The sequence below is a fragment of the Protopterus annectens genome, chromosome 1.part2, assembly GCF_019279795.1.
Source record: "Protopterus annectens isolate FY-2018-M chromosome 1.part2, PAN1.0, whole genome shotgun sequence".
NCBI classification, from domain to species: Eukaryota; Metazoa; Chordata; order Ceratodontiformes; family Protopteridae; genus Protopterus; species Protopterus annectens.
The window spans coordinates 84,514,831-84,541,810 of NC_056727.1; positions in this window are offsets into that span (position 1 = coordinate 84,514,831).

Genomic DNA, 26,980 nt, shown 5'->3' on the forward strand with positions numbered 1-26,980 from the left:
GCGTCTGATATCCGTGGACAACAGCTTGCCACAGGTGGTGGGGTAGCCATCCATCCCCCCCTCACCAGAGTGGAGGAGCTGCTCCTGAGCCAGGTGGCTCCTGGCCAACAACAACCACAACAACTAACATGCATCATCATGGAGGCCAGAGCCACCCAGCAAGTTGACATGGAGCATGCAGGTAACATGGCATAGCTGTACACTACTGTTACCTCTATTGGTAGATCATGCTTATGTGAGATGTGTATTGTGTAGTTACAAGATGTGGTGCCAAGTGTTGTGCAATAATAATAATTAGGAATATAATCTGCAGGCCTGTGACTGTCAACAGTCGTACTACTGTAAGATTGCAAACACACAGTAGCAATGCCACAGTTGTTGCCACTGACAAACTGTCTCATATCCTTGTAGGTCCCTCTGGTGTGACAGCAAGGCAGCAGACCCATGCTGGTGAGTGTGTTCTAAATTTAATATTGCTAATTAAATGCGCATGTCATAGGTGAGGTGTAGTCCATGTACATGTCACACACCAGCGCATAATGCATGCTGTGCATGTTTGCTGTGAGACTATGCACATCTCAGTAATGTGAGTAGCTGCCTCAAACACATGCAATACACAGAGCATCCCACACCACTGTGGCAACACTGTAGTTGACGTTGGATAGGCAGAGTCGATACACATGCACACAACATACACAACATACGCAGTACACGTTAACATGCTACACATGGCATATTCAGACACCGGCTGTAAGGTCACACTCCAGTATCTCAAATGTCATCCACACAGCACACATAATATACCTGAGGGGTAGAGGCCTCTCATGTGGCTGTGCGACACTCTTCAACATATAACACATTCATGTTAGGCAATGCCCCCTATTGGGCACCTTACAAACTCATGTAACAACTGGCCGTGAAATGGTGAATGTAGCCATGGTACTGCAGTTCAGGTACAGCATGCTATATGCCGGTCTGGCACACATTAGTAGCCTTGAGTGACCACATGATGCTGCATGATGATGGCTCATGGTATTACACCCCATCCAGTTACAGTTGCCACAGTACTACACATATCATGAATTGCTATGCACCTCAATGTTGTATGTGTGCAAACATATGCACCTATATACAATATGCATAGCAATCACCATTTGTACAAAGCGACACACATATGTCTTGTAATGCTATTGAGTGTATAGGTCACATGACACACATTGTGTATGTGTGATGTTTCATGTTGCAGTTGTGTGGTAGCATGCCATGTCATGGCTGGCACTGGCATGTCCACATTATGTCCTACACTCACCATAACTGCTGTATAATGGCTATGTTGAGCAATGGTATTCCATCAGGTATACATACACCACCCATCCTGTGTGTATACATAGCATGCATGTGCTAAACCTGTGTCCACAATTATCTGCAAAAGACATAGATACTCTAATCAGAAATGGATATCTATGTGACACACTGAGACACATCCAGCCATTGTATGTATACCTGTGACTGATGGTACACAGGACATTGCAGAGCTTTTAATACTTGCACAGCAATGTTGTGTCCATGTACACATTGCGTTCCAGGGTAGGGCTATTCACTGAACAAAACACACATGCATCAAAGCCATGTATACTGTTATTAGCAAGGGCTGTCTACACTCATACTGCATGCTGTCGAGCAACACATGTCCTGCATGCTGTCACATTTGATATAAATGTTTGGCTTGTGATACTGTACCCCACCATCACACGCTATTGAGTATGTTTGGGATTGCTGGTGGTGTATGTGTGTGTGTGTGTGTGTGTGTGTGTGTGTGTGTGTGTGTGTCTGTTTTAGTGAGGAGTGTATTTGTGTGCATGTGTACATGTGTGCATGTGTGCATATGTTCATGTGTGCATGTGTTCATGTGTCCATGTGTTCATGTGTGCATGTGTTCATGTGTTCATGTGTTCATGTATGCGTGTGTTCATGTGTTCATATGTACATGTGTGCATGTGTGCCGACATCATGTACAGGTCGTACCTCTCACAGGTGCTGATTTTGGGCTAGTTCTCTGCAGCAAGGAAACTGATGTCACTGAGCATAATAGTGATAATGATGATAGGTGTGTTGAGGCACAGACATGTTTGCCAGGGTCTGTCGTTGGGCCACCAATCGACAGTACACAAGTGTCCACTCCATCCATGCACACAGTCATACTGCCAATACATCCATAACCAATGCCCTTAGCAGAGAGACAGCGTACAGTCGGCATTGGCCAGGACAGTGTGGTATCCATGGCACATGCATCCCGACACAACAGCCATACCCAGATGTCTGGAAGGGTACCACATAGGCAGATGTCCAGGGGTGCTCATCAGAGCACTGCTGATCATCATGCAACTGGCAGACATGCCACAGGTCTTACAACCTCTTGCATGTTCCAGGCTGTCATGGAGGCACAGGCACGTATGGAATGGTACACTAGACAGGGACTAAGGGCACAGAGGGCACATAACACCACCATAATAGACAGTATCCGTGACCTAGCTGGTGCCATCTGTAATTACACTGAGGTCACTGATAGACATTGAGGAGAGACATTAGATGTCCTCCACAATGTCATGTCCATGTGTCAGGACAGTGCGGGACGGTTGAGTCGTCGACGTGGATGTATGCCAGCAACATCAGCAGCTGGCAGTCACCTCGGATGTCCCTCAAGCCACAGCCGCTCCTGTAGTGCCAGTACCAGCAGCAGCAATATTGGGGGTGGGCTGTCCATAGAACATCCTAGAAGACCACGTGCACGTGACTCTGGACAGTCCCAGCAGGGACCTGGGTCCAGTGTACATCCATCTACCCCTGGGGATAGTACCCAGTCTGGCTTAGTACCTGATAGTGTCAGTAGCATCCTTGCCAGGCACAGGTACCGTATCCGTGGCCAGAGATGGTGATCTGTAAAGCCTCGCAGGTACAGTCTGTGGCTGTCCCACAAATACCCATATATGGCAGCCACACGGTGGAACTGTGTGCATGCAGACACACAGACACATAATCCAGACAACTAGGGCTAACACATACCCACACACATTACATCACACACACACACACACACACACACACACACACACACACACACACACACACACACACACATACATGTCGATTTGATGGCTCACTGTAGGCCTCTGGCAAACCAACAACATATCCTTCCTGTGCATATGATGAAACCTGTGCCACCTCCTGTCATCTGTAACATCAATGCAGGAACAGGCTACCATGGTGCTGAGGCACAGGGTGTCTTTATAGCAGTATAGCAATGTTAGCATGTTGTCAGCAGTAGAGTGTAATGATATGCTTGAAGATGTAGATGAGCAGGCATGATGCATTAAAGCTATGATTGTCATTGTAGTGTTGTTTACACCAGTATTAGTTCCATTTGTGTATTGTCCACCCATGTTCCACTTGGCTGATGTGTGCAGTATTGGCAGCATGTGTTAGAGAGTGGACAGTATGTGTGGGATGTGTGTAGCACAGATTTGCAGGTGTACAGTTGTGAAAATGGTGGAGGTGCACTGTCTGCATGTACGTGCATAGTGGACAAAATGGGTAGGGTGAGATGCTCTGTATTACACAGTAACACTCCATAGTTTCTATTGGTGGCCAGTATGCATTGTACTACACACATTTCGGAACCTGACTACACATGTGTGTATGACATGGTTTGACAATGTGCTGTGGGTGATACTGTTACTATCTGTCATTGTTTTGCATTCTGGTAGTATGCATGACTTCAACAGCCTGACCATAACCAATCATTAGATGTCTTGACAACTGACACACAGATGTAGGACACACAGCAACATTTGAATCCTTTAGGTACTATACTATGCCAGTAACCAGTGGTATTCACCTGCACCCATTATTGAGACCACTCCTGTTTGGTATATGGCTCTCTTAGGTACAAGCAATCACAGTAGGGATATGTCTGTCCACATCTGCTAATGCATACTGTGGCCTATACTGCATTCTCCAGGTGACACACACATTCTCCTCAAGGGTATCATACAGACAGATGCATGTTGTCAAACCCATGCTATAAAGCTATAGGCCAAACTAAGCAAAGTCATCCACCTTTACGGAACATAGTATCCCCACAGTACCACATAGGTAGTAGCCACCAACATGATGAACAGGTACTGATGTGTGCATGCAACCTAGTGTTAATTCATCTCTCCTTTGATAATCACATTCCCTAAGGTATTTTGAAATCCCTCGGTGGATCACATAAGCAATAAGGGGTCTGCATGCATGTCCACAAAGGTTGTTGTACACCTATAATGAATAGTCATCATTGACAGTCTTTGCTGCGTTTGAACAAGTCTGACATATACCTCGGCCATAAACCCTCACTCACACAATTCAGTAGAAACCATAATGAGTGTGTGTGACACGGATGACCTAGGCCAGGCATCGCTGCAGTGGCTGGCCTTGTCACAAGCATACAGATGTGACCTAAGGTCTGGGAAGCAGCAGCACAGTTTGGCAAAGATGACAGCTGTGTTCTTGGATAAAGCAGGGTTCCCACACATGCAATAATTGAGGTAACATGTACGTATATGTATTTGCCTCACAGCTACCTCACATGTGCAATGCCTACTGATATGTCATACGGGAGTAAACGCAAAACCCACAAAACATTGATCAACACTATCACGCACATACTCGCCAAGTGCAGGATTCATGCCCCTCTCTAACTACTTTATGATACTAGAGAAGTATGCATTAACATGACATGCTATACACATGACTGGGAGGCCCTTTTCCACAGGTATATTTGTAGGATGGTGACATCATCAGACTTGACAAAGATAGGTATACTACTTGTAAGGTGTACTACTACTCTACAAAAAGGTTGATTCCCTCCAAGGTAATTACACACACAGTTGTCAAGTGCAGGATTCAAACCCCTGTCTAACTACTTCATGATACTAGAAAAGTACACATTTACACGATGCGCTATACACATTTCAGGGGAAGTTTTTTTCCACAGGTATATTTGTAGGATGGTGACATCATCAGACTTGACAATGATTAGTATACCACTTTTAAGGTGTTTTACTACTCTCCAGTAAGGTTGCTTTTTCCCAAGGAGACCACACATGAACACACACACAGTTGTCAAGTGCAGGATTCAAACCCCTACCTAACTACTTCATGATGCACGAGGAGTACGTATTAACACAATGTGCTATCCACATTACCATGGAATTTTTTTTCCACAGGTATATTTGTATGATGGTGACATCATCAGACTTGACAATGATTAGTATACCACTTTTAAGGTGTTTTACTACTCTCCAAAAAGGTTGCTCCTTCCCAAGGAGATGACACACAAATTTGTCAAGTGCAAGATTTAAACCCCTGCCAACTACTTCATGATACTAGAGGAGTACACATTAACACGTCATACTATATACATTACTGGGAGCTCTTTTTTTCCACAGGTATATTTGTAGGATGGTGACATCATCAGACTTGACAACGATTAGTATACCACTATTAAGGAGTTTTACTACTCTCCAAAAAGGTTGCATGAGCAGGATTCAAACCCCTACTTAACTACATCATGATATCAGAAGAGTATGCATTAACATGATGCACTACACACATTATGAGGGAGCCTTTTTTCCACAGGTATATTTGTATGATGGTGACATCATCAGACTTGACAATGAATAGTATACCACTTTTAAGGTGTTTTACTACTTTCCAAAAAGGTTGCTCTTTCCCAAGGAGACCAAGTGCAGGATTCAACTCCCTACTTAACGACTTCATGATACTAGAGAAGGATGCATTAACATGACACACTATGCGCATTACTATGAGTTCTCTTTTCCACAGGTATATTTGTAGGATGGTGACATCATCAGACTATACAATGTGGGTTACATTAGGTGACATTAGGTGGGCTACATAGAAGGAATGTCTAAACACTTTGGCCATGTGACCATCAAAGGGGAGTTTGCTATCTACCTGTGTCCCCAGGGCCATAATGACTTTCTCTGTACATACTGGATTACCACCTATGTGGTAATTTGTGTGCACATTGTTTCACCCACAGAGGATGACTATGCATTCATTGGCATTCAGCTTGAGGGCATTGTTTTGACACCAGGTATCAGTCTCTGTAAGACACTTCTGGAGGATGTCTGTGCCAGCCGTAGAGTCAATTATGGACCACTGTTAGCAGTCATCTGCAAACCTGTTCAGCCATACAACTCCCATGCTTGCCTGTACCTCTGAGCAGTATCTACTGAACAGGTGAGGTCCCAGGACCAAGACCTGTGGGATGTAATTTGTGACTGGCTAGAGTTGGACATAGCACCCACAACTCTGAACATGTGTTTTTGATCTGTGAGACACTTGGCCACCCATTCTGTGACATAGCTGTTAATGTTCAAGCTGGTACACTTGTCCATGAAGACAGAGTGGTGAATGGTGTAGAAAGTCCTTAGTGAGGTCCAGGTGGGCTGTGTGGACTACTTGCACCTCCGTCTATGTCCTTGGTAAGTGTTTGACATAAGTCAACTGGGTGTAGGAGACAGGATCTGCCTTTATCAAGGCGGAGATGTGTAGAGTCCAGTGTCTGGAGGTCTCCAATGTCTCTGTTTATGGGTTCCATAACAATTTGCTCAATAGCTTTGTAGACCAGGCTGAGTAGACATATAGGGCAATGGTTTCCAGGTTCTGTTGTGGCACCCCCTTTGTGGAGCTGGATGACTGTTAGTGTATGCCATTCTTTGGGTACATAGCCTGTGGTATCCTTGAGTCTGGACAGTGGATGTAGGTGAGGGTGTAGTTCCTTTTGGGCTGAGTGTGGGACGCAGCCTGGGACACCATCCAGTCTCACTGATGCTGTGTTCTTAGCTTTGGAGAAGGCTGTCTTTATCTGCATGTCCATGATGTCTGGGGCACAGCATCCTTCTGTGATGGACACAGGGCCATTTGGGGGTGATGGGGGGAGTTTACACTGAACTTGTCCCCCTGGATGTGGGCAATGAGAGTTGGTTCAGTGTATTTCTTTACTTTATCAGTAGCTGACAGCATATTTGGAAGTTGACACCTACATGTCTGGTATAGCTACCGAAGGCTATGTGGTTGTTATTCTTACATTTCTTGGCTATTTGTCTTTAGACTCACTGGTTGGATTCAAGACGCTCTCCACAAGATGCTGGAATATTTTTCCTTTTATTTACTGATAGACTTGAAGTGCGTTCAGTATCATGCACTTTTCAGCAAGTGAATACTCAACTTCTTCAGAATGCAAAACAGTGGAGCCTTCCAAAAGGCTGCCTTTAATACATCAATCAATTAACACTAATTAGAACATTTAAAAGGTCTGTTTCACTAATTAAAACAAGCATAGTGGACTGCAACCTATAAAAACAGTATGTAAAGACTAAAACAACCACCAGGGCTGGTCAATACAAAACATGCTTGATACTATATAATAACAATAAAATATTTAGAAGTTAGAATCCATCACAATATAAGTAACAACACTGATGTGAAGGTGTAAACTGTGTTTGTTACTTTTTCAATATTAATGTGCAAAATTAATACAAGTCATCCCCTATGTACAAAACCATCCCCCTTTTTTTTTCAACAAATCACTACTGTTTGGAGGTTAAGCAACTTTAGAAAGTTCTAAAAATTGCAGGGTTTTTTTTGAAACAACTTTAAGAAGTTAAAACACACAATAATAATAATAGGAAGTACCATGCAACTAAAAATGAAAATAAAAATAAACTTAAAAAGAAGAATTAATGTGTCTTGCTGCAAATAGGTCTACTTCCTACTTAGTTTGCACGTAATTATGCATCCAATACAAAATGTACAAGTTGTAATGTGTGCTGATATTTAGTCTTGTAAGTGCCTAAATGTATATAAAGCATCCACCTATTAATAGGCTTGACAAGGGGTGGGGGGTGAGTTTACTACCTCTCTAAGTTCTTTAACCTCAGTATACACTGAATTGAGCACATTTCATTTATGCCAGGTCTCTGGTTAGAATTAACCCTCAATTGCCAAAGGAGCTCTTTCCTTTCGAGTTTAAGTGAGTCATGACCACCCCTTCCATCACTGACCTGTTGGTCAATGGCCCTAAATTTAAACTCGTGTCCTGGATGTTCGTTACGTGCTTGCCAAAGCGTTGGACAGTTTATTACACCTAATGCTGTATAGGTGTTCGTAGATCCTCTCGCTTAACCTTCTGTCCGTCTTCCTATATAGAAGACCGGGCAGTGACAACACTTGGCTAAGTACACTACCTGTTTACTGTTGCAATTGAGTTTATAGTTTGTTTTAAACTTCCACTCACCTATTTCAAAATTGCAGCCTTCATCAATAAACTTACAGTACTTGCACATGTTACATTTAGTCATACCTTTCCTAGTTGAAAATCCTGTTTACTACTCTCGAGGAGTTCTTTCAAGTTGCTGCCCCTTTTGTATACTATCTTTGGTTTAATTGGGAGTTTGTGTCTCAATTCATCATCATTAGCCAGGAAGTCCCAATTTTTTAGAATGATGTTAAAGATAGCGTTGGAATCTAGGTTGAATGTGCAAGTAAAACTAGCCATGTGGTTCACCTCATTCCTTTCTCTCCCTTCATTAACCACTGTAACACTCTGGGTAACACCTCTCATTTAACAGTGGTACATATACCTTCAAGGTTCTTTTTGTTTTAACTTCCTCGAAAATCTCAGTGAGGAAGTCATGAGGGTAACCCTCCTAAAAGAACTGAAATAAGGTTTCACATTCACTAACAAATTCCTCATCATACGTTATCATTCTAGCTGCCCTTACTAACTGACCTTTTACAACAGATTTCTTTTGATGTTTAGGTGGCAGCTAGAAAATGGAGGAAGGAATTAGAGTATGTTGCCTTCGATGTATCTTAGATACCCAGGTTTTCTTATTATAATCTTTCCTAAGGTCGACATCTAAATAGTCTATTCTATCCTTATTGAAGTGAAATGTGAAGGAAAGGAAGTCCGTAGAATTATTGAGGTACCTAATGAACTCTTTCGATCTCAGTGTTTGTTCCATCAAACATCACAAACATATCGTCTAGGAATCGAGTGTAGAAGAGGAGCTTTGAATTGTGGTCTCCTTCATTTAGTAAATAGGATCTCTCCCAAGATGCCATGACTAAATTAGCTATGCTCCCCACATGGGGAACCCATGGCTATCCCAACTTTTGATGGTATAATTCCTTCTCAAATTTGATAAAATTGTATGACAGGACCACATCAATTAACTCTCCTACCAATTGACTTTCTTCACTAGTTGCTCCCAGTGACCTTAACAAGGCTGGTACCCAATCTACTGCTATATTGTGGGGAATAGAAGAGTAAAGGTCTTTCACGTCGATAGTTACAAAGAAGCAATTAGGGTGGAACCCCAAAGAATTAATAGAACTTAAAAAAGACCAGGAGTCTTTAGTGATTTGCTTTTCCATTACCACATATTTCTGTAAAATACTGTCCAAAACCTTGGCACAGGTATATGTGATACTGTTTCTCCCGTCCACCAAGGGTCTCATTGGTGGATCGTTAATGTTCTTATGGATTTTGGGGATTCCAAACAATAAAGGTGTTCTAGGTGTGAAAAGAAAGAGCTCCTTTGGCAATTGAGGGTTAATTCTAACCAGAGACCTGTCATAAATGAAATGTGCTCAATTCAGTGTATACTGAGGTTAAAGAACTTAGAGAGGTAGTAAACTCACCCCCCACCCCTTGTCAAGCCTATTAATAGGTGGATGCTTTATATACATTTAGGCACTTACAAGACTAAATATCAGCACACATTACAACTTGTACATTTTGTATTGGATGCATAATTACGTGCAAACTAAGTAGGAAGTAGACCTATTTGCAGCAAGACACATTAATTCTTCTTTTTAAGTTTATTTTTATTTTCATTTTTAGTTGCATGGTACTTCCTATTATTATTATTGTGTGTTTTAACTTCTTAAAGTTGTTTCAAAAAAAAACCCTGCAATTTTTAGAACTTTCTAAAGTTGCTTAACCTCCAAACAGTAGAGATTTGTTGAAAAAAAGGGGGATGGTTTTGTACATAGGGGATGACTTGTATTAATTTTGCACATTAATATTGAAAAAGTAACAAACACAGTTTACACCTTCACATCAGTGTTGTTACTTATATTGTGATGGATTCTAACTTCTAAATATTTTATTGTTATTATATAGTATCAAGCATGTTTTGTATTGACCAGCCCTGGTGGTTGTTTTAGTCTTTACATACTGTTTTTATAGGTTGCAGTCCACTATGCTTGTTTTAATTAGTGAAACAGACCTTTTAAATGTTCTAATTAGTGTTAATTGATTGATGTATTAAAGGCAGCCTTTTGGAAGGCTCCACTGTTTTGCATTCTGAAGAAGTTGAGTATTCACTTGCTGAAAAGTGCATAATACTGAACGCACTTCAAGTCTATCAGTAAATAAAAGGAAAAATATTCCAGCATCTTGTGGAGAGCATCTTGAATCCAACCAGTGAGTTTTTGGTTTCTTTTTCGTTCATCGGATATTTGTCTTTAGAAACAGTCCTTGGATTATTTTATGAGCAATCATTGTTTCTTCCTAATAATGATCAGTGAAGCCTTTCCTTTAGTGAAGTTGGCTCTATCATGTGTTAGTTTCCTCTTTCTATTGTCTAGCTTATTTATGGACAACAACCACCTGACTGTTGTCTTATTTTTGGAGGAGTGCATCTTGGATTTCTTTGTGTAGTCTCATTCCATGCATGCCTGTAGATGCTCATAGGATGCACTTGTAAATGATTCTGCAGATTGTATACCATTATCCTATAGCAAGAGGTCTTTGGAACATTCCACTTTGGTCTTGGGAAGTGTGCAGTTTGCTTTGGAATATGTCTTCACAGTGGTTTAATTGACTGGGTGGGGGTGGGATGTGGATGTCCAGTGTGATTACTTTATGATCTGATATTACCAGCGAGGGGTTTATCTCTGTTGTGGAACACTGGTACCCCATGTTAGTGATGATCATGTCCAGTATGTTGTCATCTGTAGTGGGTGTGGTGACTAGCTGTTCCAGGGTGTTAGAGTTTTTAAACACTAGGAAACATTGGGCAAAGGACATTGTACATGAGTAAGTCTCCCACTCAATGTTTGGATAGTTGTAATCTCCTCATATAATGGTGTTTGACAGGACCCTTGTATTTTCCACTGTTCTCAGGAATACTGAGTGAGGTTCCTGAGACAAGACATGTGATCTGTAGCAGGATACAATCTGATGAGCAGCTTTGCCCAATGTTAGTTGCACTTGCGTGGTCTCGAAGGCCTCATGCAGTGCCACTAACCTGAAGGTGTGGGTATCCATAAGGTAAATGGGTACACCCCTTCCTTTTGTATTTCACTCATGGTTTTGGGTCCGAAGGTCAGAGGGATCATGAGTGTTTTACATGGATCATGTCCAACAGCTCTGTGTTTGACATAGCTTTGTATGTTAGACAGTGAACACCTTTGAGTAGGTGATAGGCAAGGGAGTACAGATGGAGCATTTTCTGATGGTCTGTGTATGGCATGTATTCCAGGCCACTAATGCTCTTTGTGAGGTATTGCTGCAGGCTTTACGGTTGTTGTGATTGTCTTGTGAGGTACATAGCAGAAGTGGCGTTGTACTCTATTATAGTTCTAGTGAGTGATGAGTAGAGGGGAACAATGTCCTCTTCTATTCTGCATGAGACACATTTTCTGATGTGGTGTGCCACATAGGAGGGTTTTCTGACTACTGTGGGAATGTGGTTATCACAGTTGTGTCCACTGTCCACCTGTGACCCAAGGTCTCTTGTCACACTTTCAGTATGAAGTATACTACCACCTATGTTGTAGTTCTTGGCTACAGAGTTTTCACCAAAGGGGATGACAATGCACCTTTTGACATTGAGCTAAAGCCCATGGCTTTGACAACAGCCATCTGTCTCAGTGAGGCCCTTTTGTAGGATGTCCACATCTTTAGTGTTTACAATTATGGCTCCTAGTTTGCAGTCCTCTGGAAATTTCAGTTGCCACAGACCTTCCATGTTAAATTTTACTTCAGGGAAGTAGATGCTACAGAGCCTGGGATGTTATCTGGTCCAATCGCTGCTGTGATACTGGCTTTGGAGAGTGTTTTTACCTGTGCAGCCATGATGACAGCAACTTTGCAGTCTTCCATTATAGAGATGTGCTCTTTCATGGGTGAGGGGGGATAAAGTTAACACTGATCCTATCTGCCAGGATGTTGGCAATATCAGTTGGGTCTGTATATTTAGTGCCATTGAGCTGTAACTCAGAACAGATCTGAGTGTAGCCATGACATGGACCTGTCTGTTGGGCAGAGATCTCCTGAGTTGACAGTATGCGACAGAGTACAGATTGTGTAACATTCAGTCTTGTTGCATGGGGCAACTATTTGAGGCCAGTAATCCTCTTGTTAAGGTACTTCAGTGGTCTTTCTGACTGCTGAACATGCCTAGTTAGATTCATCATAAGTGTGTTGTGGTACTCTCTGATGGGTCTGATTACCAGTGAGTAGTGGGAACCTCCTTTAACCTACATGCACAAACCTTGGCAGTTTGTGTGAACACATGGCATGATTTTCCGACCACTTTGTGAATGTGTTTCTGGAAGTAGAGATGACTATCCACATTTGTCCATAGAGCCCTTATTATCACATCCGTATTTAGCCTAAGTGTGTGAGCATGCCCAGTATGAACTTTCAGCATGTTGCTGCTTGACATTTGCTTTGTTTCTTTAAGAGTGTGAGCATGCCCATTATGACCTTTCAGTGTGATGCTGAATGAAATCCACTACATTTGTTGGAGTGTGTGAGCCCGCCCAGTATAGGCATTTATACTATATGTGTATGGAAAATCAAGTTGTATTTTTACAGCAGGACTCATCTTTGTGTCATAGATCAACAGGGACCATGCTGTGCCTGCAGGGCTTCCATGAAACACTTTGCATAGACTTATCAACATTTCTACATAAGGTGGGACAGCTATTCTTTGTACATTTCTACCCGGGGGCACACCTGATTGTTACTGTGGGTGTACATAGGATGAAGGTTTCACCTGACACTTATACACATTTGTTATGCCTGCACTGCTATGTACAGTACAGCATTTCAGTCTGCACTGTTGCTTATTGTACTGGCTTGAGGCATACTACTGTACTGCAAATCCTAGTGTCCAATGTCACGTATATTAGATTGCAACTTCATAGCCTACACAACCCACATCACACCACCTGGCCTGATGTTCTCTGTCTGCATAGGCCTGTGGGGGAGGGTACCCATATGCCTCTTTAGGGGCATGATACAGCATTTCTTTGTGTTTGCATTAGTGTACAATTGTCCTGCTGTGTCAGTGCCACTGAAATGCTTTCATGGCTTAGTGGTTCAGTACTGTGACTCTAGTGCACAGTATCCTAGTTGGAGCCCTGTCACTGCTTTTTATTTTCATGCTGGGCAGACCAGACTGCTTAAGGAACAGTAAAGCAAATATGAGCACGTTTACCTGACTTTGCTCAAATTTGCATGACTTTGCCCAACCTTGCCCAACATTGCTCATCTTTGCCCAACATTGCACTAGTTAACACGGGCAATTTTGTTTGCATATACTAAATATTGGTAAATGCTGCTTAGCACTGCTTTATATTGCTTAAAACATGGCAATCATGCCTCAGGTGGTGCTGCAGGGCTGCCTATTTCAGATGCACATACTACACTCCCTATACATGTTTGGAAACAGGTAGTGTCAAGTTAGGCATCCCTTTTATTTTATGTGCGAGTCAGAGAGAGGTATCATTTCCAGGGTTCCTACTAAGCCAGTGTATGTGCTATGCGTTGCCTCTTTGCCAGGCCAAGATATACTGGGCACGCCTCCTTCTGCCTACTGGGGCAGGCTCAGGTGGTTCCTCCTCCGAGTCAGGCTGTGCTATGCAGGCCTTGGCAATGGTGGGGGGCTGTGTGGCCCTGCCCCATGCTGTTCCTGCTGTAACTGTTTTTGCAGGATCATATTGTGTAGCATGGCACATACCATGACAATTTGGGTACATGTAGTTGGTGAGTACTGCAAGGCTTCACCAGATGTGTCCAGGCACCGGAACCGTGACTTGAGCAACACAAACACACGCTCGATTACATTTCGTGTTTGTGCGTGTGCCTCATTATGGAGTTTTTGTTCAGGTGTGTGTGCATTTCTGATGGGTATCATCAGCCATGGCTCCAGTACGTATCCAGCATCCCCCACTAGGTGACAGTCAGGGATGTCCCCATTGGCAAATGTCTGGTACAGCTGTGTCAGATGCCAGATATGGGAATTGTGGTAGCTTCCAGGGCAACCAGCACGCACATTCAGTATTATGCCCTGGGCATCGCACATGACCTGGCAGTTGATGGAGGGGAGGCCCTTGCGGTTGATGTAGGCCCTACCCCGTTCACCGGCTGGTGCTTTGATGTGTATGTGCGTGCAGACAATTGCACCCACTACCTCAGGGTATTCTGCTATTTGCTGGAAGAGATGCATATTGCTGGCCAATACCTCACGGGAATTGGGGAAATATACATGATCATCGACATGTGCTGACATGGCATTCAGGAACTGGTGCAGTACCCTGGATGCTGATGCCTGTGAAATCCCCATCATGTCACCAGTTGGTCTCTGGAAGGTATCTGTTGCTAGTATTCTTAGGCCAGCACATACCTTGGTTTCCACTGAGATGGGTTCCCCTCTGTTGGTTCTGTGTGTGAGGCGTGGCCTGCACAGCTCAACAATTTGCTGCAGTAGGTCTCTGTCCACTCTATAGGGCTCCATCTCCAGCTCATGTAGCCCCTGGTAGGTTACCCTGGGTCTGTACACTCTTCTCCGTCTCCTCACTGTGGGTTGCAAAGCAGCATTCACAATGGCACCACCCTCAGCATCTTGCACATGTTGCCTTATAATAGCAATGGCAGCCCCTAACATTTTTTGTCTCAGTTAAGCTTTTTAAGTTTTCACTTCTCTTTGTAGACTGCAGTGTTACAGTGTTTCTATGAAAAACATGGGGAAATGTTGTTTGCAGAGTTTTAAGTGCTGGGCTGGGCTGGGCTAGTGTACTTCCTGTGTAATTGGCTGATTCTGATTGATTTCATCTGGCAGGTCTGCTAGTTCTCCTTGGTTAACTTCCTACTACTTCTTTTCCTTCCTTTTCCCTTTCTTTTTCCACAGGGGGCAGTGACGTGCAAACAAGTGCAAACACGCGCATGCGAGTGCACATGCATGCACACAGGCTTACACAGGCTTACACGGCTTAGGCGAGTGCACATGCACACACACAGGCTTAGAAAGCCTTACACAGGCTTACATGGGTGCACACATGCGCACACAGGCTTAGACAGATTTACAGGCATGCACACGCGTGCACACAGTGTAAGCATCTTTGCAAGAAACTTTAGTGATAGCCACGGCATACACCTTCAGTTTCTGGGTTTCAGTTCAGACAGCTGTAGACACGCTTCTTCCAGTCCTGAGTAACTCACAGCAAACACATGCTACTCTGCACCAATAAGCTTACAGTCTTTGTAACATACCCCCCCTCATGATGTCACCTATCTTCTACTCTGTTACTCCCCTAATCCTACTCTTACACTCTAGGGACATGGTTCACATGGCAGGGAACATTGGGATTCACTATCCGTATACTCATTTGCATAGGATTGCCTACTAATGCTTGGTTACATCTCTTAGACTGAGCTTCCCCCCTTAGCAACCTCTATTCAGTAGCCATGGTGTCTTCACCCTCCCTTTCACCTGCATGGCAGATGAATATATGTAATAAAATGCCCATTTTTAAGGCTTTTTTTTCTGTTTTTTAGAGTGCCGCAGGTTTGCGCAGCACTGCGCTACGCTTAAACATCGAAGATTGGGGAAAAAAATTGTTTTTTATTATTTTGCAACACATAATAATGCCAATGGCCTTATATTCGGCCATTGGCATGCTTCCTCAACTGGGTGTATCCTTTATTTGGAGCTGTCATAGCTCCATTTTGCTATTTGCAGAACAGTACTCAGTTAACAACTGAGTACATTTCTGCAAATAACACTACTCTTACTCGGACATGTTAGTGTTTCCTGGATTGCAAATTTACCTCATTTGCATAGCTTTCAGCAGCAGATGAGGTAATTTGCATATCCTAACACTGTCCGTGCAAGAGTCATTTTAAGAGCTGTCATGCACGCCCATGCCGGCTGTTCCTGGATCACTCGGCAGACATGTTGGCTGTCTGGAGTCTTACTCTTCTCTTAGACTCTGTGCAAGCCTTCATGAATCCAGCCCATTGTGTTTCCCAAAGTCTTATCAATGTTTAACTTAACTGATCCCAAGAATATCTAACAAATGAAATTGTGTTCTGGGTCACTGTATTCAAAGTAAACTCCAAAAAACAAAGGAATGCTCTGTCTTAGACCCTCTAGTTGCAACATTTGGATGAAATTGTGGATTATTGTGCTCATTGTACAATGTAGGGATTCCAAAGAAAACTGGAGTCTGAGGGTGTGGGCCATACATAACTTCATAAAAATTCATATCAGCATGTGCTTTATGAAGTAAATCTAGTAACATCTAATCTATATGGTGATAAGATATATCAGGCTGCCTTTTGTTTACCCTCTGATAAAAATTCCTTTTATATACAATATCATACATTTTTGTTTTTAAATTCAGATGGCCATAATAACCAAACAACCCGATTTATCATCCTTTTCACATCTAAGCAATTCATTCATTTTCAAACTCATAAGTACCTTTCTTTCACCAACATTCAAATGATATGACCTCCTAACTACAGGTTTACCAAGTGCTTTCCTGATATCATGTTTTCAAGCAGTGCTATATACTAAAATGTCAGGCAAAGGTGAATAATTAAAAGTACTCATTCTAAAAGCAAAACTGCATAAAGCTACATTGGAATATTTATTCACAATTTCACTCATTAAACATAAATTGAATTCTTAATCATAAATTTAACTTTAAAATACTTCAAGTTGCATATGTACTCCTAGTAGGTCTAATGGAGAATGCCTTCTGTAAAACATTTCATTCTACTGAAGTGAAATCATAGGAACTTAGACAACTTTGTAGCAGTAAGTGTCCAAGGAGCCTTTGTTTAAATGGTTCTCTGTCCTTTGCATTGACTGAAGTTCCTTTGTTGAAGCATTCATGGATTTGTCAATAGTTGAGGTCCTTGCTGCTTGGAATCCCATAGTAGGTTTCTGCTCTTTTCTTCTTTGGGAATGTGTGCATGTTTAAGCCTCTGAGGTGGTGATAAATATGTACTTTGCTGAACTTCTCATTGCTGAGATCTGTACTTCAAACCTATTTCAGCAAGTATGTTATTCTATTCTGCTATACAATTGAACTATCAGAGCTACAATTTTTTGTCCACTTCTGGAAAAGTCGATGCACCTTGAGGTGTATGTTAGAATGAATACTGCCACTACCATTTCATCGGTTCATAGGGTCATAGGAGATTACTAGACTAATGGCCCTAGAACATGTACAAACCTAACAATATTTATCCAGAGTTGCCTCAATTGTCACTGGTTAGGTAGATAAAGTTCACAGAGGTAAGGGCCTATGGTAGTTTACCAAATTCCTCTGTCCAGGAGGGACAAGGTCACCAGCCCAGGAGTTAATTTGTGGTCACCCATCTACTGATCTAGGTTGCATTTAAGAGGATCATGGAGGGGCTCTGTTTTACATGAATTGGAAGCTTGTTCCAGGAAAGTGGCTGTCTCTGGGAGTTGTATCTGCATCTATAGCATGACATGTTCATGTCAGAGACTAGGTTAATATCTCTGGAGTGAGTGACCCCCCCCCCCTGCAGTTTGATTTACAAATGTGTAGGATTTCCATCAGGGCCAGGTCAGAGACTGCCTTGTAACTTAGGCACAGGTCACACCTTAGGAACCTGTAGGAGACAAAATACAGTGACAGGGCTTTCAGTCTTTCCATGTATGCTGGGGTCCATGCAAAGGGCAGCATTGTACTCAGTTATTGGTCTGATGAGGACCAAGTATAATAAAATTATAACATCCTTAGATCTAGATGTGATGCCTTTACTTATTAGATGTGCCTCACAGAAGCATTATCTTACTACTGTGAATATGTAGTTGTCAAAGTTCAGATTGCTATAAACCTCAGTACCCTCATCAGGTACCACTGGATCAATGCTTAGGGGGGTGCAGTCTATAATGTAATTAGCAGGGATGTCAGTTTTCCCAAAGGGAATAATAATGCATTTTTTTTGCATTTAGCTTTAATCTGTGACATTGGCACTAATCATTTGTCTGCATTAACTCAGTCTGCAGTATATTAACATCACTGGGGACTCAGTGATTGCTCCCAGTTTGCAGTTGTCAGCAAACTTAGTCAGCCACAGGCCGTCCAAGTTTGCCTGGACTTCTGAGAAATAAATTCTAAATAGTAAGGGGCCCAGCACAGAACCCTGTGGTCTGCCACTGGTGACTGCCTTTTGCTAGAGGTGAAGTCACCAACTCTGACAGTATGTGCCTGTCGGTGGGTCAGCTGGCTACCCATCTGGTAATGTAGCGATTACTTCCCAACTAGCAGAGCTTTTCTATAATACCTGAGTGGGCTATTGTGTGAAATGCCTTGGCTAGGTCAAGATACATGGTATGCACTGTCTTTTCCTCTTCCTGGGCCTTGTAAACTTTCTTGAAGATGTTAACCATGTTAACGGGCACGATCTACCTTTAAACAATGATCCATGTGGGACTGCTAGGTCATGTTTTAAGTTGTTCAAAAGGCAACCTGGGATGTTGTTTGGCTCCACTGTTGCCATTTTTTGGCCTTGAAGAGCACTGAGATGACCTGCTCTCTTGATATAATCGGCTGGAGAATGGTGGCAGGTGAACTTTGTGGGATGACTGGAGGGGACAGAGGGAGGAAGCTTTCTCCAAATTTGTTAGATAGCAGGCTGTCTATTACCTCCAGTTGAGTATGGGTGGTGCCATCCACAACCAGCTCAGTGCACAGCTGGGTATTCCCTTTTACATTTTGGACATAGGTAAAGAATGCCTTATGATTATCCTTAGCTAGGGAGGCTATTTTTGTTTCACAATTAGCTTTGGAGGATTTAACAAGAACTTTAATTTATTTGATAAGTTAGAGAAAGATTTCTTCCTCTGCTGAGCCAGTTCCCTCTTGTGCTCAGACATTAGTTTATTTTTCCTGTTGTATAGCCTGTTTTTGCTAGAGATCCACCAGGCTGGCTTGTTTTTTCGGGAAGGCCTGGTTTTAATCTGGTCTATACAACTGCTTAAGTGGTTAAATATGGCATTGGTATAGACCTCTACAAAGGAGTCCATGTTACCTGAATTCAAGGGGGCTTTGAAACTTCTTATACCATCACTTAGTAGGAGGTAATTTCTCTTAGAACAATCCTTAAGCATTTTTGAGCTTGATTGGGTTTTTGGTGTTACAATTACATTGAGCGAGACTGATTTATAGTCCAATCCTACCAAGGAGGACATCACACAAGGGAGAGGTGTGCATTGCTCTCCTATGTTAATGAGTACTATGTTCAGGACATTTGAGCCTCTTGTGGATGTGGTGTCTAGCTGTTGCAGAGCATTTGCATTGACAAAGTCTAAGAACCTTTGAGCCAGCATGTTTTTGGTCATGTATGTTTCCCAGCCAATGATAGGATAATTAAAATCACCTATGAGTAAGGTATGTCAAGTGAGTCCAGTAAGTCCAGGTATGTCTTATGCTTTTCTTATTTCATGGTGGGGACCTATAACAAGCTATGATGTGGTAGGGGGCTTTGCCTATAGTTAATTGGACATTAAGTAACTCAAGACAGTCACATGGTTTGACCAGTGTCAAGGTTTATTTATCCTTAATAAAGGTGGATATACCTCCTTCTTTGGTTCTTTCATGCTCAGTTTGTGGTCTGAACATATGGAAGGCATTGTAGCCCTGCATGACTGGGGTACTTTCAGTACCTTTGAACCATAACTCTGTCAATGCACAGATGTCAGCATCTTCTAAAGTGAGGAGTGCTTCCAGGGAGTACAGTTTTGTGTTTGGACTCCAAGCACTAAGCAAGAGTACCTTGAATTTATCTAGATAGGATTTTGTTATGTTGGGAGTTTGGTTATTTTGACACTGCCAAAAAAGGCATAATAGGGGTGGTTAATGCCTTTGACAGTATATAGAAGCCTATAGGACACAGGTGCAGACCATCTCTGCAAAGCAGCGTGGCCTGTCAACCATGGCTTCCTAGGCTGACAAATATTGGTCCCCTTGGAATGACACCAGAAGCTAAGCCAGTTGTTAAGGTCAGTCATTTTTTGTTTGTATTGTGGCCTGGAGAAGGTAGAATTCTGCTTAAGGCTAGGCTTATACCTGCCTATGACACATAATCTGAGGTCAGTCATGTCTCAATTCGGTTCTACTTCATTAGATTAAAAAAACAAAAAACTGAATCCCTAAATACTGAAAAAAAATTTAATGCAGGGGGCAAGCTCCCCTGCACCTTTCATGTGGGGAGCAGTGCCTCCACACCCACTGATAATTATATATACCAACTCCAAGATCACACAACACTGGAGAAGGGGCAAATTCCATCCGTCAGTATTTTGAGTTTTCAGTATTTTGGGATTCAGTCTTTTGTTTTCTCAGTCTTCTGAAATAGACCCCTCTCTTCATATAGTCCAGTGAGGTATGTCTCAAGTCATTCACCCCCACATAGACAATGACAGAGTCATACCTGTGTTTGTGGTTGAGTGACGTGAGTGCTTGAGTGACTTGATGCATCCTGATACCTGACAGCCAGCTAACTCTTAATCCACTCCTTATCTAGCCTGGTGAGGGGAACATCCATGTTTCTCACAATGGAGTCACCTATGACCAATACATTAAATTTTGTGGTGTTACACATTATGGACATATTTGTTGATACACTGCTATGTGTGTTATTATGTGTTGTAGTTGCTTTTTGCATTGTTATGCGTGTAAGTGGTTTCTGTTTGAGAGACCTCTGAGCTTTTGGTAAGTTACTAGTGAGTACGTCCGCATATGTGGGTTTATGTGTCATGTCCTTATTCAGTGCGGGAACTGACTGTGTGCTGACAACCTGTTTGACTTTCAATTTGCCCTTATGTGGGAGTCCTGCCTCCAATTTCACAGTATAACTACATCTCCCACTTAAAGTTTTTGTTTGTTTCAGGAGTAAGTGGTTGTCAGTACACATAAGGCTATTGTCACATTGCCTCAAGATGCCCATGTCCATCAGGCTGGCCAAAGAGATGATGGGAAGCTGCCCATCCATGAGAATTAAACTTATGCTTGTGTTCTATTCTTTAATGTATTTGCATACTTGCCAAGAAAATCATAAAGGTTTTTGCTCTTGATAAATAGGCGTGTCTCTGTTTATCTTGTTTTATTTCCTGCTACTTTAAAATGGCACTATTTTTGCAAGTCAGTATATGAAAGCAAATTATATTGAGTTTATACTAAGAATAGAGTGCCACGGTTCTAACAGACTACATAGTATTCAATTTCATTTGAGTGTAGTAGATTAGCAAAACAACTTAATGGTTCTCAACAGTAAAAATTGTATCAGCTCTGTTATAGTATTTTAGCAGTCATATTAATGTACATACACAAAAAAGGTATTAACACTTCTAAGAGCAGTGTTTACAAAAAAAAAAGTCCCACTTGAACATATTATCGGTGGTAAATGCCCAATGTTCTAGTCAGAATGATTTAAGAAATTTATAAAATAAAATGATATTAAATAGTATATGCCTGTTTTAAGTCATCTAGCCAGAGAAGAACTGGATGGGGAATTCGTGAAAAAGTTTGGGAAAACTACCAAAAAAGAAGTCAGCATAATAAAGTATTATTCCACCTCAACATTTGTCATTCCAACCAGTTCCCACAGATACCATCAAAAATACTCCAAAAAATTAAAACCTGCTACAACTATCCTTAACAATCTGCTTGGTGAATATCTTAATATTGCAGTGGAGGCTAGTGCATATCCTTTCTCAGTTCTGATAAATCAGTCCATATCTGAAAACAAAGTCCCCTCACTATGGAAAAAAAGCATTCATTATTCCTCTGCACATGGGTAGAATCAATACAGATCGTTCACATTATAGGTCAATTGTCATTTTATCTCCCATATCAAAGATATTAGAAAAACACGTATTCATATGCAACTTCTCAGCTATCTAACATATAACCACATTCTGTCTTCAATCCACCATGGCTTATGGCCTCATCACAGCAGAACCACTGTTTTACTGAATTCTATTGATAATGTCAACACACATAGAAATGCTGGAAGCTTACTATCCACCACCTTCATACACTTATCAAAAGCTTTTGATTGTGTCTTCTACCAGAAACTCTTCCATAAATTATCATACTTTGGGCTCACCAACCCTTCACTGCAATGGTTCCATAGCTACCTGTCAAACAGAACACAAGCAGGGAAATAGAAAAATGTTTTCTCCACCTTTTGCCAGTAATGATTGGTATCCAACAAATATCTATACTAGACCCCTTTCTCTTTAACATATTCATCAGTGACCTCTAAACTGCTGTGAAAATTTTACCATTGTTCAATACACCTGTAACTCCATCCTAATCTGTGTTGCCAATTCTCTCTCTGTCTCTAAAATCCAAGACCTCACACAACAGTCCTTCTTATTCACTGAAACATGGCTAAATCATTCAAAACTACTTCTAAACCTTAAAAAATAAATGACTGTTCTTTACCCCATAACACATCTCTACCAAAGCAACACTATTCACTATCATTTCTGCCAACAGCACCATGAAAGAACAAGTAAACCACAGAAATTATGGGGTGTCATCATAAACGACCAGTTGAAGTTTGACCACCAAGTATAATCCCTCCATCCATCCATCCATCCATCCATCCATCCATCCATCCATCCATCCATCCATCCAAAACACCTTTTTCCCATTTTTGCACATGGGGTTGGGATGTCACTTCAACAGTGAAAATTATTTAGAGCAAATGTTCACAACACTGATTGCTAACCCTGCCATGTCAACTACCATGTAAAACATGGTTGAAAAAAAAAACTCATCAAAAACTAGCTTCATTATAGAGAGTAAAAATATATCTCACCAGATGTACAGCCTCTACTTTTTTTAACTGCCATCTCTTCTTTGTTTTTCCAGTCGTCACTCACTTTCAAGTCTCAACTGTACAACCTTGAGCAATATTTAATAAAATATCCAAATTTAAGGTAAACTACAACAGTAGAGTACACCACTGCCTAGCATTCAAAGAATTAACTAACTACAATACACAGACGTCTTTCTGCAAGCCAGAGAATTGCTCAGAGCTTAAACTTAATACAACACTACTCCATCTAGAGAAACAGACATGAATCATTTCAGCCAAATCATCTAATATTGCAGGTGACTCTCATTATTCAAATAATGTAACTACACTATGAAACCATATCTCACTACCACTCAAATCCTTTCTGAAAGTAAACTCATTTAAAACAATCTAAAACTTTACCTTTATCAAATCAATGGATCTGTTCCTGTATATCTCCAGGATAAATGCAATTGCTATATTTAGCTGACATTATCATCAAATCATGTCTCTTCATTCAGAATCCTATGCCCAATCTTCATTAATAGCTAAATAGTTTTACTAGCAACTCTGAGCCATATACGTGATTTATGTGACACTGTTTGCATCCACCATTATACTTCTAATACATACCTTATAATATTTGCATATAATTTTCTCTGAACCTGCTTAACAATCCGCCTCTTAACTACAATACTAACATTTTCTGCCCTTCCAAGATCCTGCCTTCACTTCCATTTCTCTGAATTTCTCAGCACTAATCGCATGATCTATTAACTATTGACAAACTCATTAATACTCCTCTGCAAATGCTCAATGTTTAGCATCTACTGTAGGCATAATCGCTGCCTTTATTTTATCTGAATGTAATCTAATTAGCAAATGTACGCTTGTAAACCAAAACAAAATAAAATAAATAAAACACAGATAAATGTATGTTCTCTTGTCATAGTGCTATAGTACAACCAATAAAAAACACCATCAGTGTTGTTGAACTGAAGACTGCCTTTCAAATGGGACTAAATAAAAGTAGATTTGGGATCCATAGAGTGCACTATAATGCACCAGGAAAAGATACACTATATGAGAAATGTTCAACAGGTCAAAGATCTGTTGCTAGTTAGAAAACAAAAAGTGTGGAAGGATTAATGTACAAGAGGATACAACAGAAGTCATGTTTACTACTAATGATATAATGAGTACAACAACCAAAATCCTCACCTAAAGGCACATAGATAGATATATAGATACACATAGCTAGATGGACGGTGCAGTGGTGCAGTGGTAGCATTATCTCCTCCCAGCAATAGGTTCTCTGGTTCATAGGTAGGTACTAGGCTATTGGCCCTAGGGCCTATATAAGTCTAGCCAAATGGTACCCTGGCTTTTGCCACCCAAGAAAATTATTTTCCTGTGCCCCTGTCAAGCAGAGCCACAGAAGTGATCCCCAGGGTGCATTTCCTATCTCCCATCCAATCATCAAGATTTTTCTTGAAGAGTGCTAATGAGGAGCTTTGTTTGATCTCGGCTGGGGTGCCTTCTGTGCAGTGTCTGCATGTCCTCCCTGTGTTCGTGTGGATTTCCTCCGGGTGCTCCAGTTTCCTCCCACAGTATAAAGACATGCATCTGGAGCATTTCTCCCTGGGCCTCTGCTGAAAATTGGCTTCATTCCAAGTCAGACTTTACCGGTAAACAAATGAAAAATAAATAAAAATATGTATTTACATAGGTCACCTGAAATGCATTGACTGTTGCCAGCTATAGAATGTCATTACCAAACAGGCTCATATTTCAAGATGCATTTTAGAACTTTATCCAGAGAAAGATATGGGTGATCAAAATCTGTCAACATCAAAGAGGCCTGACATGTTACTGTTGCAGCATTCAAGATGCAGTGTGTCTCTTACTGACCTAACAATCTCACTGCCCTAAGCCTAAGGTAAACATATAGATAATAACTTGAGGATCTGAGAGAGAGCAAATCAAAGCAGGCAAGTATTCCTTTGAGATATATGTTTTTAAATGGTACTAATTTGACAATAGAAAATGGTGTCAGTAAAGAAACTTTGCTAATAAATAAGCAATGCTGTATGATGTCATAGTGGAAATAGAAATTAACTGGGGTTCAAAGGAATTGGTTTTGAGAAAACAATGAAATACCCTGCTAAATGGCACAATAATTTGAAAAATAACACGAAAATATATTACAGTAATAATTATCTCCTAGGTGTGGTTGAAGTATGATTTACCTATGACTGGTGAGGTTTACTCTTAAGGGTGAAGCTCAGTAATTACATTTCACTGAGAGTGGAATAATTAACATCACTTACAATTGGGTTTTAATTATTAGTGTTATAAACTAATGATATTGAAAAAAAGACATGTCTTACCTTTATCAGATGAAATGTGTTGTATAATGGCCATGAATAATATAATAGTCACCTTTTCTCTCAAAAAAATAAAATTAAATTAAATTAAAAAAAAAATATATATATATATATATATATATATATATATATATATATATATATTGGTTGCCATACTTAGCAGGAACTGGAAATGCCCTGTTCATGTACTGAGCATGTGCACAAGTCAGGACATGATCACTCAAATTGAAGGGATATGGTTGCATTTCATGCTATTGATGCTGTGGCTTAAATTTATGAGATTTTGTTTTGTTAACTATGAAGAATGGCAGATCTCCACCTGCTGTTGCAATGTGGAGTTCCTAAGTGGCAGCAAGTTTGAAACGTTTAAACTGCCTACTTTTGAGGTGGTAGTGCTGGTTTGCCATTGTTAAAACAGACACTGTTTATTCAGCCAAATAAATCTATGTAATGGCTTTTTGGAAGTGGTGTTATCCTTATCCATTTACATGTGCTCATATCACTTTTGTTTTTATCATTGGTAAAAATGTAAACTTGTTAGCCATTCGCACATGCTCACAAGATGTAAAGGTGTACAGGGTGAGTGTGGTATCAATGCAGCCAAATACATGAATAAAGGCATCCTAAAATGTATGCCTTCCAATGTGTTTATCATATTTTTTGTAGTGAATGCAGATTTAGAACAAATTTTCCAAGGAATTAGAAGAGAAGCAGTGTTTTAATGAAGTTATCTTCTTCCATCTCTTCTCTTCAAAGCAAAATGATGTGTCCTTGTCCAGACCTTTGAAACAATTTATGTAGTTTCCTTCTTTCATCCTTTCCTTAATTGAAGAGGATGTTAGCTACAATGGCATTGTAAACAGGGGTCTGGATTCATGAAGGTTTGCACGGAGTCTAAGAGAGGAGTAAGATTCCATGCAGCCAACATGTCCGCCGAGCGATCCAGGAACAGCCGGTAGGGGCGTGCAACAGAGCTCCTAAAATGAGTCCTACATGGACAGGGCTTGGATATGCAAATTACCTCAATTGCAGGCGAAAGCTATGCAAATGAGGTAAGTTTGTGATCCAGGAAACCCGAACCTGTCCGAGTAGGAGTAGTGTTATTTGCAGAAATGTACTCAGTTGACAACTGAGTACGGTTCTGCAAATAGCAAAACAGAGTCGTGACAGCTCCAAAAAAAGGATGCATTTACATGAGGAAGCATGCCAATGGCCAAAAATATGGCCATTGGCAACTTTAAGTGATGCAAAATAAAAAAAAAAACTTTTTTTTTAATCCCGATCTCCGGGGTTTAAGCGTAGCACAGCGCTACGCAAACGTGATGTGCTCTAAAAACCAGAAAATCAATAATGAAGATCCACAAATGTGGAT